The 12,041-nt window shown below is 46.7% G+C and overlaps 1 long non-coding RNA gene across 1 annotated transcript; it reads right to left on the reverse strand.

Annotated features, from left to right (window-relative positions):
- Nucleotides 1–5,748: 5,748 nt before the first annotated feature.
- LOC128096662 (uncharacterized) lies at nt 5,749–11,943 on the reverse strand. The gene is made up of 3 exons (XR_008213693.1): nt 11,600–11,943; nt 7,151–7,618; nt 5,749–6,119 (listed from the first exon to the last, which is right to left on the reverse strand). It is a non-coding gene; the product is annotated as an uncharacterized LOC128096662 (long non-coding RNA).
- Between the last annotated feature and the right edge of the window lie 98 nt (nt 11,944–12,041).

The raw sequence follows: 12,041 nt of genomic DNA on the forward strand, positions 1-12,041 counted from the left end.
TCTGCCTCCTGAGTGCAAAAACAGGATCATTCTTTAAAGATTCTGTTGGGACTGGAGAGATGGCTCAGTAGTTAAGACTGCTCTTCCAGAGGACCCGGGTTTAATTCTCAGCACACACATGGCAGCTCACAACTGTAACTCCAGTTCCAGAGCATCTGATGCCCTGACACAGATACACATGCAGGTAAAACACCAATGTACATAAAATACAAATAAATAAATCATTAAAAAAATAGAAGATTTTGTTTATTTTTCTATTACATGTATGTTTTGCCTATGTATGTGGATGTGCACCACATGTATGCAGTACCCTCAAGAGCCAAAAGAGGGCATCAGGTTCCCTGAAATGGAAGTTAGAGATGGTTGTGGCCTGCCCTGTAGGTGCTAAGAATTGAACTCAGATCCTCTGGAAAAGCATCCAGTGCTCTTAACCCCTGAGCCATCTCTTCAGCCCCCAAAGTGGGACCTTGAACATACATTTGTGCCAACAATAATCACATGCCGTGAGTTGGGAATGTAGCTAATGACAGAAGCACTTAGCTGGCATGTGCTGAGGTGGAGTCCAAGTCCCAGCACTACAACCCAGGTGTCCTCCGATGGATGAGGGATGAACAAAATGTAGTAGAGTGTACAATGGACTATTCAACCCGAAGAAGAGGAGTTTCTGGTGTGTGGTACAACACAATCATGAACCTGGAAGATGCTATGCTAAATGACTCAACAGGACTTGACAGGGCACACATATGGTTCCATGGAGATGAGGCTCCCTGGAGTGCTGATATTCATAGAGGCAGAAAGTAGATGACAGCTGGGCTGGGGATAAAGCTTGTTCTAGTTTCAATCTGTTGCTGTGATAAAACACTCTGACCAAAGGCCACTAAGGGAAGGAAAGGGTTTGTTTCCTCTTACATCTCCAGTCACAGTGAGGGAAATCAGGACGGATTGCTTGCTGTTCCGTGCATTACCTCCAACCAGGGAACTCACAGCCAAAAGTACAGCAGAAACTATGGAGGAGGATGCTTGCTGGCTCACTCACAGCCTCATGTTTAGCTAGCTTCTTATATAGCCTAGGACCATTTGCCTAGGAATAGTACCACCCACAGTGGGCTGGACCTTCCTACACCAATTCACAATCAAGACAGTCCCCCACAGACATGCCCACAGGCCAATCTGATCTAAGCAAGTCCTCGACCAAGGCTTCTTCTCAGATTGACTCTATGTAGGAGGTACGAAGGTCATCATGCTCACCCATAAGCACTAGGGGACCCTGGAATGTTGGCACACAGGGTTGTTCTTTCAAGGGAAGGAATGCCTAACCTGTTATCATCCCAGAAGGCTGGGAGCAGATGTGCATTCTAGCCTGGTGACCTTTGCACTATCTGTGTGACTGGAGACCACACCAGACCCTCCCTGAGACCCTTATCATAGCTTGTTTTTCTTAGTCAATCTATAGGACCTACCTTTATGGAAGGTGTCACATGTACTTTACAAAGAGTTTCTACATAGTCACATCCAATCTTTATTTAGCCTACTTGGCTCCTCAGAAAGATGTATGTGTGCTTTATTGTGCACACAGGACTGAGTTAATTATCACTAGAAAAGTTTTCACCAAACTGTGCTGTGCTTAAATATGCCTAAAATAAACAACCTGGGATCAGACTCCTGAAGTTTGAATCAACATTGGCTGTTTAGTTGCAGTGAACTGAACTACCTTCTTGCTTCCAACAGATCATCACTCTGCTGGCTGTGGAGGCTGCAGAAACCCCACAGCTCTAGTATGTGTCAAATTGATAATTAAAGCTAACTAGGAGACAACTCAATTCATAGAGCAATTGCCTAGCATGCACAGAGCCCCGACTTCTCTCTCTAGTAAGCAAAAACCAAGTGACTTAAAATACTTAAAGGCCAGCAGGGTGGTGGTGACACACGCCTTTAATCCCAGCACTCAGGAGGCAGAGGCAGGTGGAGCTCTGTGAGTTCGAGGCCAGCCTGGTCTACAGAGGAGTTCCAGGATAGCCAAGGCTGTTACACAAAGAAATCTTGTCTCAAAAAACAAAAACAAAAGAAAAAAATCTTAAAGGCCTCTAGGGCTGAGGTGCAGCTTAGTGACAGAGCATGCACAATGCCCTGGGTTCCATCCCCACCACCAAAAACAAATAACAAAATAAACAGGTAAATAAATGAATATCCCTGCTGGTACCATTACCTATTGGCTCCACCTGAGCAAATCTCATATTTTCCGTTTATTTATTTTATGCATGTGTGTGCACATGTATGTGGCCTCCTTCATGCCACAGCACATTTGGGACCAGAGGACAACTGCAAGAGTCAGTTCTCTCCTTCCACCATCTGGACTCCAGAGATGGAACTCAGGTCCCCAGCTTGGCAGTAGGCACTTTCATCTATCTGCTGTGTGACCTCACTGGCCCCAAATCTCACATTTTTTAAGCCTAGTTCCTCCTCATTTTAACATAGATAACAATGGTACCTTCGGCATTAGATGGTTTTGAGACTCTGTTAACTGTTTCTGGAAGTTTCTAGAAAAATGTAACCTCTTAACTAAAAGCTGGGTGAACTATTAAATTTTTATCTTAAAAAAAAAAAGTCCTGGCCGGGCGGCAGTGGTGCACACCTTTAATCCCAGCACTCGGGAGGCAGAGCCAGGTGGATCTCTGTGAGTTGGAGGCCAGCCTGGCCTACAGGTCAAGATCCAGGACAGGCACCAAAACTACACAGAGAAACCCTGTCTCGAAAAACAAAACAAAACAAACAAACAAACAAAAGGATAATTTTGAGGCTTGGATGTGGAAATATATCCTTTTCAGGGTGTTTGGGATCACAGGTAAAATTCCATCCTGTCATGTGGAGCTACATGACACAGAATCTGGTCCATGACACAGGATCAGGTCCACCCGTTTGAGCCTCAGAGACAGCTCAATCAATTGCAACAGTTCACTTGTCTTTTTTTTTTTTTTTGACGGTGTCTCATGTATCTGAGGCTGGCCTTGAACGCCAAGGATGACCTTGAACTTCTGATCCTTCTGCCTCCACCTCCTAAGCATTGAGATGCCAAGAGTGCACTGTCGTGCCTGACTGTTAAAACTTTCCTCAAAGTGTCTGGAAATAAGAATACTCTGACATTCTCTTCTAGAGAATAAAACTAGACTTATCTAAACAGTTTCTATTAACAGATATCTAAATGTAAGATACAACCTGGCTAGGCATGGTGGGAAAGGCAGATGGACCTCCATAAATTCAAGGCCAACCAGGACTATAGAGAGAGTTCCTGGCCAGCCAGGACTATATAGTAAGACCCTGTCTAAAAAAAAAAAAAGAGGAAGAAAGAAAATAAACAACCTGGAAATATATGTAATATAACATATGCACACATACATACTGCTATATAGTTGTATTTATATGAAACATTGGGAAAATGGGTTCTTTCTTAATTTGTGTATGCATGCACATGTGTGTGTGCACTCACACATGTGCCTGCCATGGCACACAGCGCACCTGTTAGAAGTCAGGAGTCAGCTCTTGACTTCTGTCTTGCTGTGGCTGGGTCTCCTTTGCTTCTAGTGGATTTCTGTCACCCCTGCCCATCTCACTGAGGGAGTTCTGGACAACAGATGGGCACTAACACATCCAACTTTTTACATGGATTTTGGGGATCCAACTCACTTAGGATTGTGCAGCAAGGACCTTGACGTGCTCAGCCATCTTTCCAGCATGATTCTTTAAAGTCACTGGAAAGAATAATTTAAAGAGTGAAGTGTGAAAATTTACACTTGTAATTCCAGCACTCTGGAGCCAGAGGCAGGAGAATTGCCTTGAGCTTGAGGCCAGTCTAAATGACACAGTGAGTTTCAACAAAATATAAAACAAAAATGTGAGTGTTACATGCCAACAGGATGGCTCAGTGGTAAGCGTCCTTGCCACTAAGCCTGGTGACCTGAGTTCAGTTCCTGGGACTCACATGATAGAAAGAAAAATCTGACCCCTTCAATCTTGTATAATATTAAAAGGACCAGCCTTAATATTATACTTCACAGGGGCTCAGGAGAGAAACTCCGAACATCGAGAATTATTTTTGGGAAATGAATCTAAGTACACCAAGTTCTTTGTCCGTCTACTTTATTTCTGAGATAAAATCCTATCTATACAGCTTCAGTTCTGTTCTCGTGCCTAGCTCCTTTTTTACCTGATTTCTCTCTACCTTTATCTACTGTTCCCTCTAAGTTCTATCTTAATTCTCTCGTCATAATTCTGCCTCATCTAGGTCCTTCTCATCTTGTTCTTACCCAGCTAGTACTTCCCCATCTGGCTCTTCCTCACCTTCCATCTCATCCACAAGTTCTCTCTGGTCAAAATCCTCCTCATCCCTCTCAGTTCTCCATCCTCAAGTTCTCCACTCCTCTCTTCCTCTCCGTCTCCTTATACCTCTAAGTCCTCTCAAGTCTCTGAGGTGGTCAGTTATAAACCCAAGCCATAGCAATCCTCCCCCTCCAGCCAGGCCACCAGGTTTGAATTCCTACAGGGTCATAAAGGCAGGTAAGAATTTTCCTCAGGCAGTGACTGTCAGGCTTTCTTTTACAACCTGAAAACAGAGTGGTTAAAGGAGGAGGTCAATTGAGAGCTAATGATCGGTTAGTTTATCAAGAAGGGGATCTATGTGCTCAGTCTACATTCCTGGAAGTAGTTAGGTAAGAAATTAGGAGTCTATTAGTAAGGCTGTAAGGAAGGAGGTTCTCACCCTAAATTGCACAAGAAATAAAGCCATCAATCATCCTGTGCTGTGGATATCACTCTGTATAAATAAAATGCTGATTAGCCAGTAGCCAGGCAGTAAATATAGGCGGGACAAGCAGAGAAGAGAATTCTGGGAAGGGGAAGGCTGAGGCAGAAAGACACTGCCAGCTGCCGCCATGACAAGCTACATGTAAAGATGCTGGTAAGCCACGAGCCACGTGGCAAGGTATAGATTAATAGAAATGGGTTAATTTAAGATAGAAGAACAGTTAGCAAGAAGCCTGCCACGGCCATACAGTTTGTAAGTAATATAAGTCTCTGTGTGTTTATGTGGTTGGGTCTGAGCGGCTGTGGGACTGGCAGGGGAGAGAGATTTGTCCTGACTATGGGCCAGGCAGGAAAACTCTAGCTACACTCCTGACCTAAGAGACAGGTGTTGTTTCATTTGGCCTTGGATGCCTGATAGATATTTTAGATAAATACACTGTTAGGAGTTCTTGGAAGCACGCATAGCCTTACAAGAAAATCACTGTAGAACCAGCTATATATAAAAGCTAAAATATCACCAAGACTTCTTAAGTCATGGCTTGACCTTTGGAGAAGTCCTTGACTTTTCCAAGTAGTAGCTTTTGTGATAGTAGCTGAATTCCATTATGTTTTCCTGCGGCTTGCAGTACTTCAAGTTGTCCTCTGTCCTACACAGATAGAGAGAATGCACATGCATACAGAAATAAATAAATGTAATAAAAAGTTCACAGTAAAATTGAAAGGTAGGTACAAAGCAATAGCATAAAAAATACAAATCTTGCCGGGTGGTGGTGGCGCACGCCTTTAATCCCAGCACTCGGGAGGCAGAGCCAGGCGGATCTCTGTGAGTTCGAGGCCAGCCTGGGCTACCAAGTGAGTTCCAGGAGAGGCGCAAAGCTACACAGAGAAACCCTGTCTCGAAAAACCAAAAAAAAAAAAAAAAAAAAAAAAATACAAATCTTAACCAGAGAGAGAGAGAGAGAAGATTTCAAAAGGGAAACTGTCCAGCAAACGCAGTGTGGTCTGTACTCAGTCAAGCCATGCTAATAGCTCAGTGAGAGAATCCACAGTGAACTTGGGCAGTTTCCCCTGAGGAGCAGATAGAGTCGGGGTCACCCCACCCTGTGATCCAGACGCCATGTTGCGGCTGTTGTTTGCTTTCTGCCTGTAGAACCGGAACAGGAAAGCCTCTTCAACGCCTCAGTCGGTGCTATGAGGGATGTGGTGAGGTACACATGGAGGATGTGGGAGGGGTGGGCGCTGCAAGCCTCCTGCAGTGGGTCTGTCATTTCCTGAGTTTGTGCATGTTCATGCTCTTTGGCATGCTGTCCTCTTCTGGAACCCTGAAACAAACATGGATGCAATAATGTACTCTGTACAAAGCATTCATTGGATGGTTAATTGTACAAGAGAAAGTTTGCAAGAGACCTCGATTCACCAATTAGTTAACTGATTGCACAGGGTGAAGTTTTAGATCATTATTTTAAAACATTTGAAAATAATTTTTGAAACACAAGCAAATACTTACTGGCATTAAGCAAATAGATGGGAGGTCCAAATTGAATGATCCCAACAGCCAATCTAATTATAAAGAGGAAATATGCCAAAATATTGAAGAATGGCTAGCTCTGGGTTGTAGCTGATTTCAGTTTTCTTATTACCATTTGCTTTCAAATTATCTATAAAGGCCAAGTTCAATTTTTTGTTTGTTTTTTTCAACACAGGGTTTCTCTCTGTAGCCTTGGCTGTCCTGGAACTCACTCTGTAGCCCAGGCTGACCTCGAACTCAGAGATCTGCCTGCCTCTGCCTCCCGAGTATTGGGATTAAAGGAGTGTGCCAACATGCCCAGCTGCCAAGTCCAATTTTTATAATGAGAACATTTAAAGTATCCCAAGTCTACAGAACTCATTCCAAACCAATGTTGAAAGTTGTGCCTTTAAGAAACTTCCTGAGGGCTGGAGAGATTGGTCAGCAGTTAAGAGCACTGACTGTTTTTCCCGAGGACCCGGGGTTCAATTCCCAGCATCTACATGGCAGCTCACAACTGGCTGTAACTCCAGTTCCAGGGAACCCAACACCCATGGCAAAACACCAATGCACATAAAATAAAAATAAATAAAAATTAAAAAAAGAAAGAAACTACCCGATAACAGGGTAATATAAGTTCAGTGGATAAAAGGTGCTTGTTGACAGACCTGACAACCTGAGTTTGATTCCCAGGTCCCACAGTATGGAAAGAACCAACTCTTAAAAGCTGCTCTTCACACAGCTGCATACATGGGATGTGTACACACAGGTACACCAAATATATATGTATATATTTTAAATCTCTGGGTCACATTGTGGCTCCTGATGGGGAAATGGCTGACTCACCAGAAGAAGTAGATACAAGATATGTTACCAGGGAGACGGATCCATTTCAGGAGCTTCATTACAGTAGATGGTGGATTCCTGAATTTAATCAGTAGCACAGGCAGGTAGTTGGGGGGTGAGGGGTGGGGTGTGGGAGGGTGGTATTGACCCCTAGAGTTCAGCCCCCAGCCTCTCAGCTTCCTTTCCCAGTGTGATCTCTTCCGACTCCATCTCTCTCACGAACAGCAGCAGGTGATTCCTGCCTCCCCTTTTCTTCCACAGTGGTGGAGCCCTTATGCTCTACCAGCACCAGATACTGTTATAGGAGCTGGGGTCACATCATCGAACAGACTAGTCCGACACCTGTAAAACTTGTTCTAGACCCCTAATCTTCTGGGGCCAACATCCCACATGTAGCTGCCGTCTTGAGAGTTACTTCCTGGTCCATAATGGCTGCTGCAGCTCCAGCCACTGTCTTCACATTGCAGGCTAGGAAAAAAGAGGAATGGCAAAGGCAAAGAGTACGCTTTATAATAAAGACAAGTTCCTGTTAGAATTCCCAGCCACTCCCCCAGCTACACGACCGCATGCACTGGAAAGATGCTTAGTCATCCTAGGGCCTTATGTCCTAAAATCCGGGAGTTGTGTGATCACATAATTTGCACACAGAGAGATCACATAATCTATGTGCATGCGTGATGTAGCTACGTAAGCCAATATGCACATGTGCTGGGGGTGGGGGTGGGGTGGGGAGGTGGGGGGACATATAAAAACGGGTTCTACTTACTCCTCTCTCTTCCTGCATAGTCATTCCATAGGCCTATGCCCATCTTTCCTATTCCTTTCCCTCAATAAACTCTTACAGTGGGTTTTGTTGTACCTCGTGGGTTTTCTTGCACGGTAAACAGTGCCGCTTAATGAATAACATTGTGCCACTTAATAAATAACAGTTCTTTTTGCTCATATCTTACTAGATTAAAAAAAAAATTAACTTGGGGGCTGGGGATGTAGCTCATTTGGTCGTGTTCAATTAGCATATACAAAGCCCTGAGTTCCATCCCCAGAATGTCATAAATCAGGTGTGGTAGTACACACATGTAATCCCCAGCAGTGCAGAGGTGGAATCAGGAGGATCAAAAGTTCAAGGCCATCATCGGCTACATCGGAGGGATCGTAGCCAGCCTGGGCTAGAGACTTTGTCTTAAGAAAAAAGAGAAAAGGGGGAGAGAAAAAAAGAAAGTAAAGCTTGGTTCTGTTAGTCAGTTAAAAGAACTAAGACAGATAGCACAGATGTTTAAGATGCCCAGTCATTCAGCTGATGGGTCTGTGAGACACTGCCAACTTGGAGATATATGAATGAGTAAACATATCCAGAGAATTCTTAGACAAGTCTCTTTTAAAAAAAAAAAAAAAGGCCGGGCGGTGGCGGCGCACGCCTTTAATCCCAGCACTCGGGAGGCAGAGCCAGGCGGATCTCTGTGAGTTCGAGGCCAGCCTGGTCTCCAAAGCGAGTTCCAGGAAAGGCGCAAAGCTACAGAGAAACCCTGTCTCGAAAAACCAAAAAAAAAAAAAAAAAAAAAAGTGTGGCTGGGCGGTGGTGGTGCACACCTTTAATCCCAGCACTCAGGAGGCAGAGGCAGGCCGAGTTTATAGAGTGAGTTCCAGGACACCCAGGGCTGTTACACAGAGAAACCCTGTCTTGAAAAACCAAAAAATAAAATTAAATAAAATGTTTTAAAAAGTGTGTGTGTGTGTGTGTGTGTGTGTGCGCGCGCGCCTGGCACTTATAATGTTATCTATGGATATGCATGCACATTTGTGCACGTGTCTGGGAAGGATCAGGGACATCAAGTCTTCCCCAATTGCTTTCCACTTTATTCAGTAAGGCAGGGACTCCCAAGTGAACCCAGAGCTTGCCTAACACAGCTAATCCAGCTTGCCAGCTTGCTCCAGAGATGATCTGTCTCAGTCTTCTGCTGGAATTACAGGTAAATGTCACGCCCCCTCAGTACTGACATGAGCACTAGGGATCTGAACACCAATCCTCATACCTGTGCAATAAACATTTTATTCACAGAACCATCTCCCTACCCTCTTTTCTTTCTTTTTGGGGGTGGGGGTGGGGTGGGGTGGAGTTGGACATTCCTCTTCAGTATATACACAGGAGTGGAATTTCCGGATCACAGGTTAGGTGTACATTCAGTGGATAAAGTGGCAAACCATCTCTGGAAACAGTCACAAGCCTTTATATCCCTCCTCCCCCAGCAGACCCATCAAGGATGCTTTCAGTGTATTGACAGCTTAATCCACGCACACTGGATGCGAAAATCGGAAATGAGATCGCATGTCTGGAAACTTTCCTGCAGGAGCCATGCCACTTAGGACCCGAGGCATCAGCTAACAGGCTCTCCTTGAGTTTTGTGGGACAGGGAATGCTTATCAACCTTAGCCCTGGTTTCAATTGACCGAGCGATCGTTTTCTCTCTGCCTGTAACTCAAACCATGGGGGTGAGGCGAGGAAGGGTGCCTCGGGAATGGGAGTCTGTGCCAACCTCATTCATAACAAACATTCCTTACACACAGCGCCCGTCGCCTTGCCAGACACAAAGGGGAGGGGAGGAAGGATGTGGAAGATTCCATTCCTGCTCTCTCAATCTCCCGCTCTTGTTCACAAAGCAGGCAGCAACTCCTCCTTTGCTGTGAAGGCAGGCACACAGACCTGACCTCTGGCTTTTGATCTCTGACCTTTGTGTTTTGTTCTGCCTGCTCTCTCTGGGCCATCTCAGCTGAGCCCATGGATTCAGCCGACACCACACCGACCTCCACTGACCTGCGGGGGGCCCAGGAGTGTGTTCCCCACCCACCTCCACCCTCCATTCCTCTCTACTCATAATTTCCAAGCCTCTCATGAGTGAATATTGTTAGCTTTGCCTTTGGAGGACATCCACAATCCTGCCATTTCTCCCCACTGCCACCTCCATGGCTCTCGTCCAAGCCATGGTCACCTCGGATCTGAATTCCTCTTCCACAGTTAGGAAGCAGTGGCCCACAACGCCAGCTCTCTGTCCATCACCTTTCAGGAATAGAAACAGGTTTCTCTGACCTCCAGGGTTCCAGCAGATGGGAGCATTAGGAGTTTACGTACGTATGTGTGTCGGGGTGAACTCCCTTGGTGAGTTCCTTGAGCTGTCCCTTGAGCTCAACCCCCAGCACAGGGCCTTAGTACCCAAGGAAACAGGTATGCAAGGCTGGCCCAGGCTTTTAACTTAGACTGGCTCCCAGCCATTCCTGTGCTCCCATAGCTCATGTATCCCTAAGCAGGGATAGCGAATGCAGCAGTTCCCAGACTCATTGACCTAAAACTCCATTGTGTAGGTGTGTGATAGATACATGTCTCTGTGTTTGTACACACATGCACATGTATGTGGAGACCAGAAATTGATGTTGGGTGTCTTCCTCAACTGTTCCCTATTTGCTTATTATTTACTTTGAGACATGGTCTCTCACTGAACCCTGTACCTTACCAGCGGAGCCACCTCAGAAACTGCTGTGTTAAGAGAACTTCAGATGAGAAAATGACTATGGTTCCTAGTGTGACCCTGACAACAGAAGACGCTCTCTGCAAGCATTCTTTCATAAAAAAAAAAGTGAAGAACTCAGCCTGTTAAGATTGCTCAGCAGCCCCAGGGTGGGAAGCTGCAGAAACTTCCTAAAGCAGAGGGATGTAACCCTGTGACCCTGCTGCAGACACTGCAGGAGACACAGGCCCTCCTGAACTCTAACTCTGATGAGGATGCTACGAATTTTATTGCATTCTGTGTCCAGGACCCTCCCTGAGTGACAGCTCTGTGCCCTTGACTTTGACCCCTTTGTTTCAATTGTCCTACAAGGGTCTTGAGTGACCAGAGCCGATTTTCTTTTACCTTATTGTCGCCGCCACCGCCACCACCACCACCACCACAGGTGTGTAGCCCTGGCTGTTCTGGAACTCACTTTGTAGACCAGGCTGGCCTTGAACTCTTTTACTTTTTTTTTTTTTTTAATTTGGAAGAGCAGCCGTGTGGAGGTCAAGGAACAATTGTGGGAGTTGGTTCTCTCCTTCCACCATGTTGGTCCCGGGCTGGGAGCAAACACCCTCACCGCTGAACCACAAGGTGAGCAGATTCCTTCCAGCGGGAGCTGAGACAAGATCTCCAGCTCCGCACCTGCCACCCGGTCTGGGAGCCGAAGGAAGGCACCGCTCCCCACCAGGCTGGTCTCAGCAACAGTAATTCAACTACCGCAGTGCTGCTAGCCAGCCTCGGTGCTTCCACTGGCGGAGACCTCGACCGAGACAGAATGAATGTAGCCCTTGTCTCCATGGGAGACAAGCAAGACCGTGCATGGAAAGGCAAACGCAAACATCATTAATACTGCACATCGGTGCAGGGTGCAACGGAGGGAAGGGGTGGGGCGGGTGCAGTCACACACCTGGTGACACCCACAGCTCGGCGACGTCGCCGTCGCCTCTGCTGGGCGGCGGGGGCTGCGGGGCGCGGTCTGGCACATCCGGCTGGCGGGTTCCCGGGAGCTTCCCCGGTGAAGCTCACAGGAACTGGCCCTGAGAAGGTTCCCAGTATCCTCGCTAGCTGTTCCTGACACTGTCCTGGGGGGGGGGCCAGCAAGAAGAGAGAGGAAAGGTTTCTAGGTCGCGGCGGATATGTAGGGGTCGTCAAAGATCTCGCTTTGGAGGTCACAGAAAGCCTGTGCCTCAGGGTTCCCGCCCAAGCCCCTCACAAGCCCGGCCAGAGAGCCAGGAGGAGCGGGCGAGTGCGCGCGCGCAGAACCTGCCCCGCCCCTGGAGCCCCGCCCACCACGCCGCGACTCCCGCCCACCCGGCGGGCAGCCCCGCCCACCTGTCTGTGCGCCTGCG

The sequence above is a fragment of the Peromyscus californicus genome, unplaced genomic scaffold, assembly GCF_007827085.1.
Source record: "Peromyscus californicus insignis strain IS unplaced genomic scaffold, ASM782708v3 Scaffold_5__1_contigs__length_169319896, whole genome shotgun sequence".
NCBI classification, from domain to species: Eukaryota; Metazoa; Chordata; class Mammalia; order Rodentia; family Cricetidae; genus Peromyscus; species Peromyscus californicus.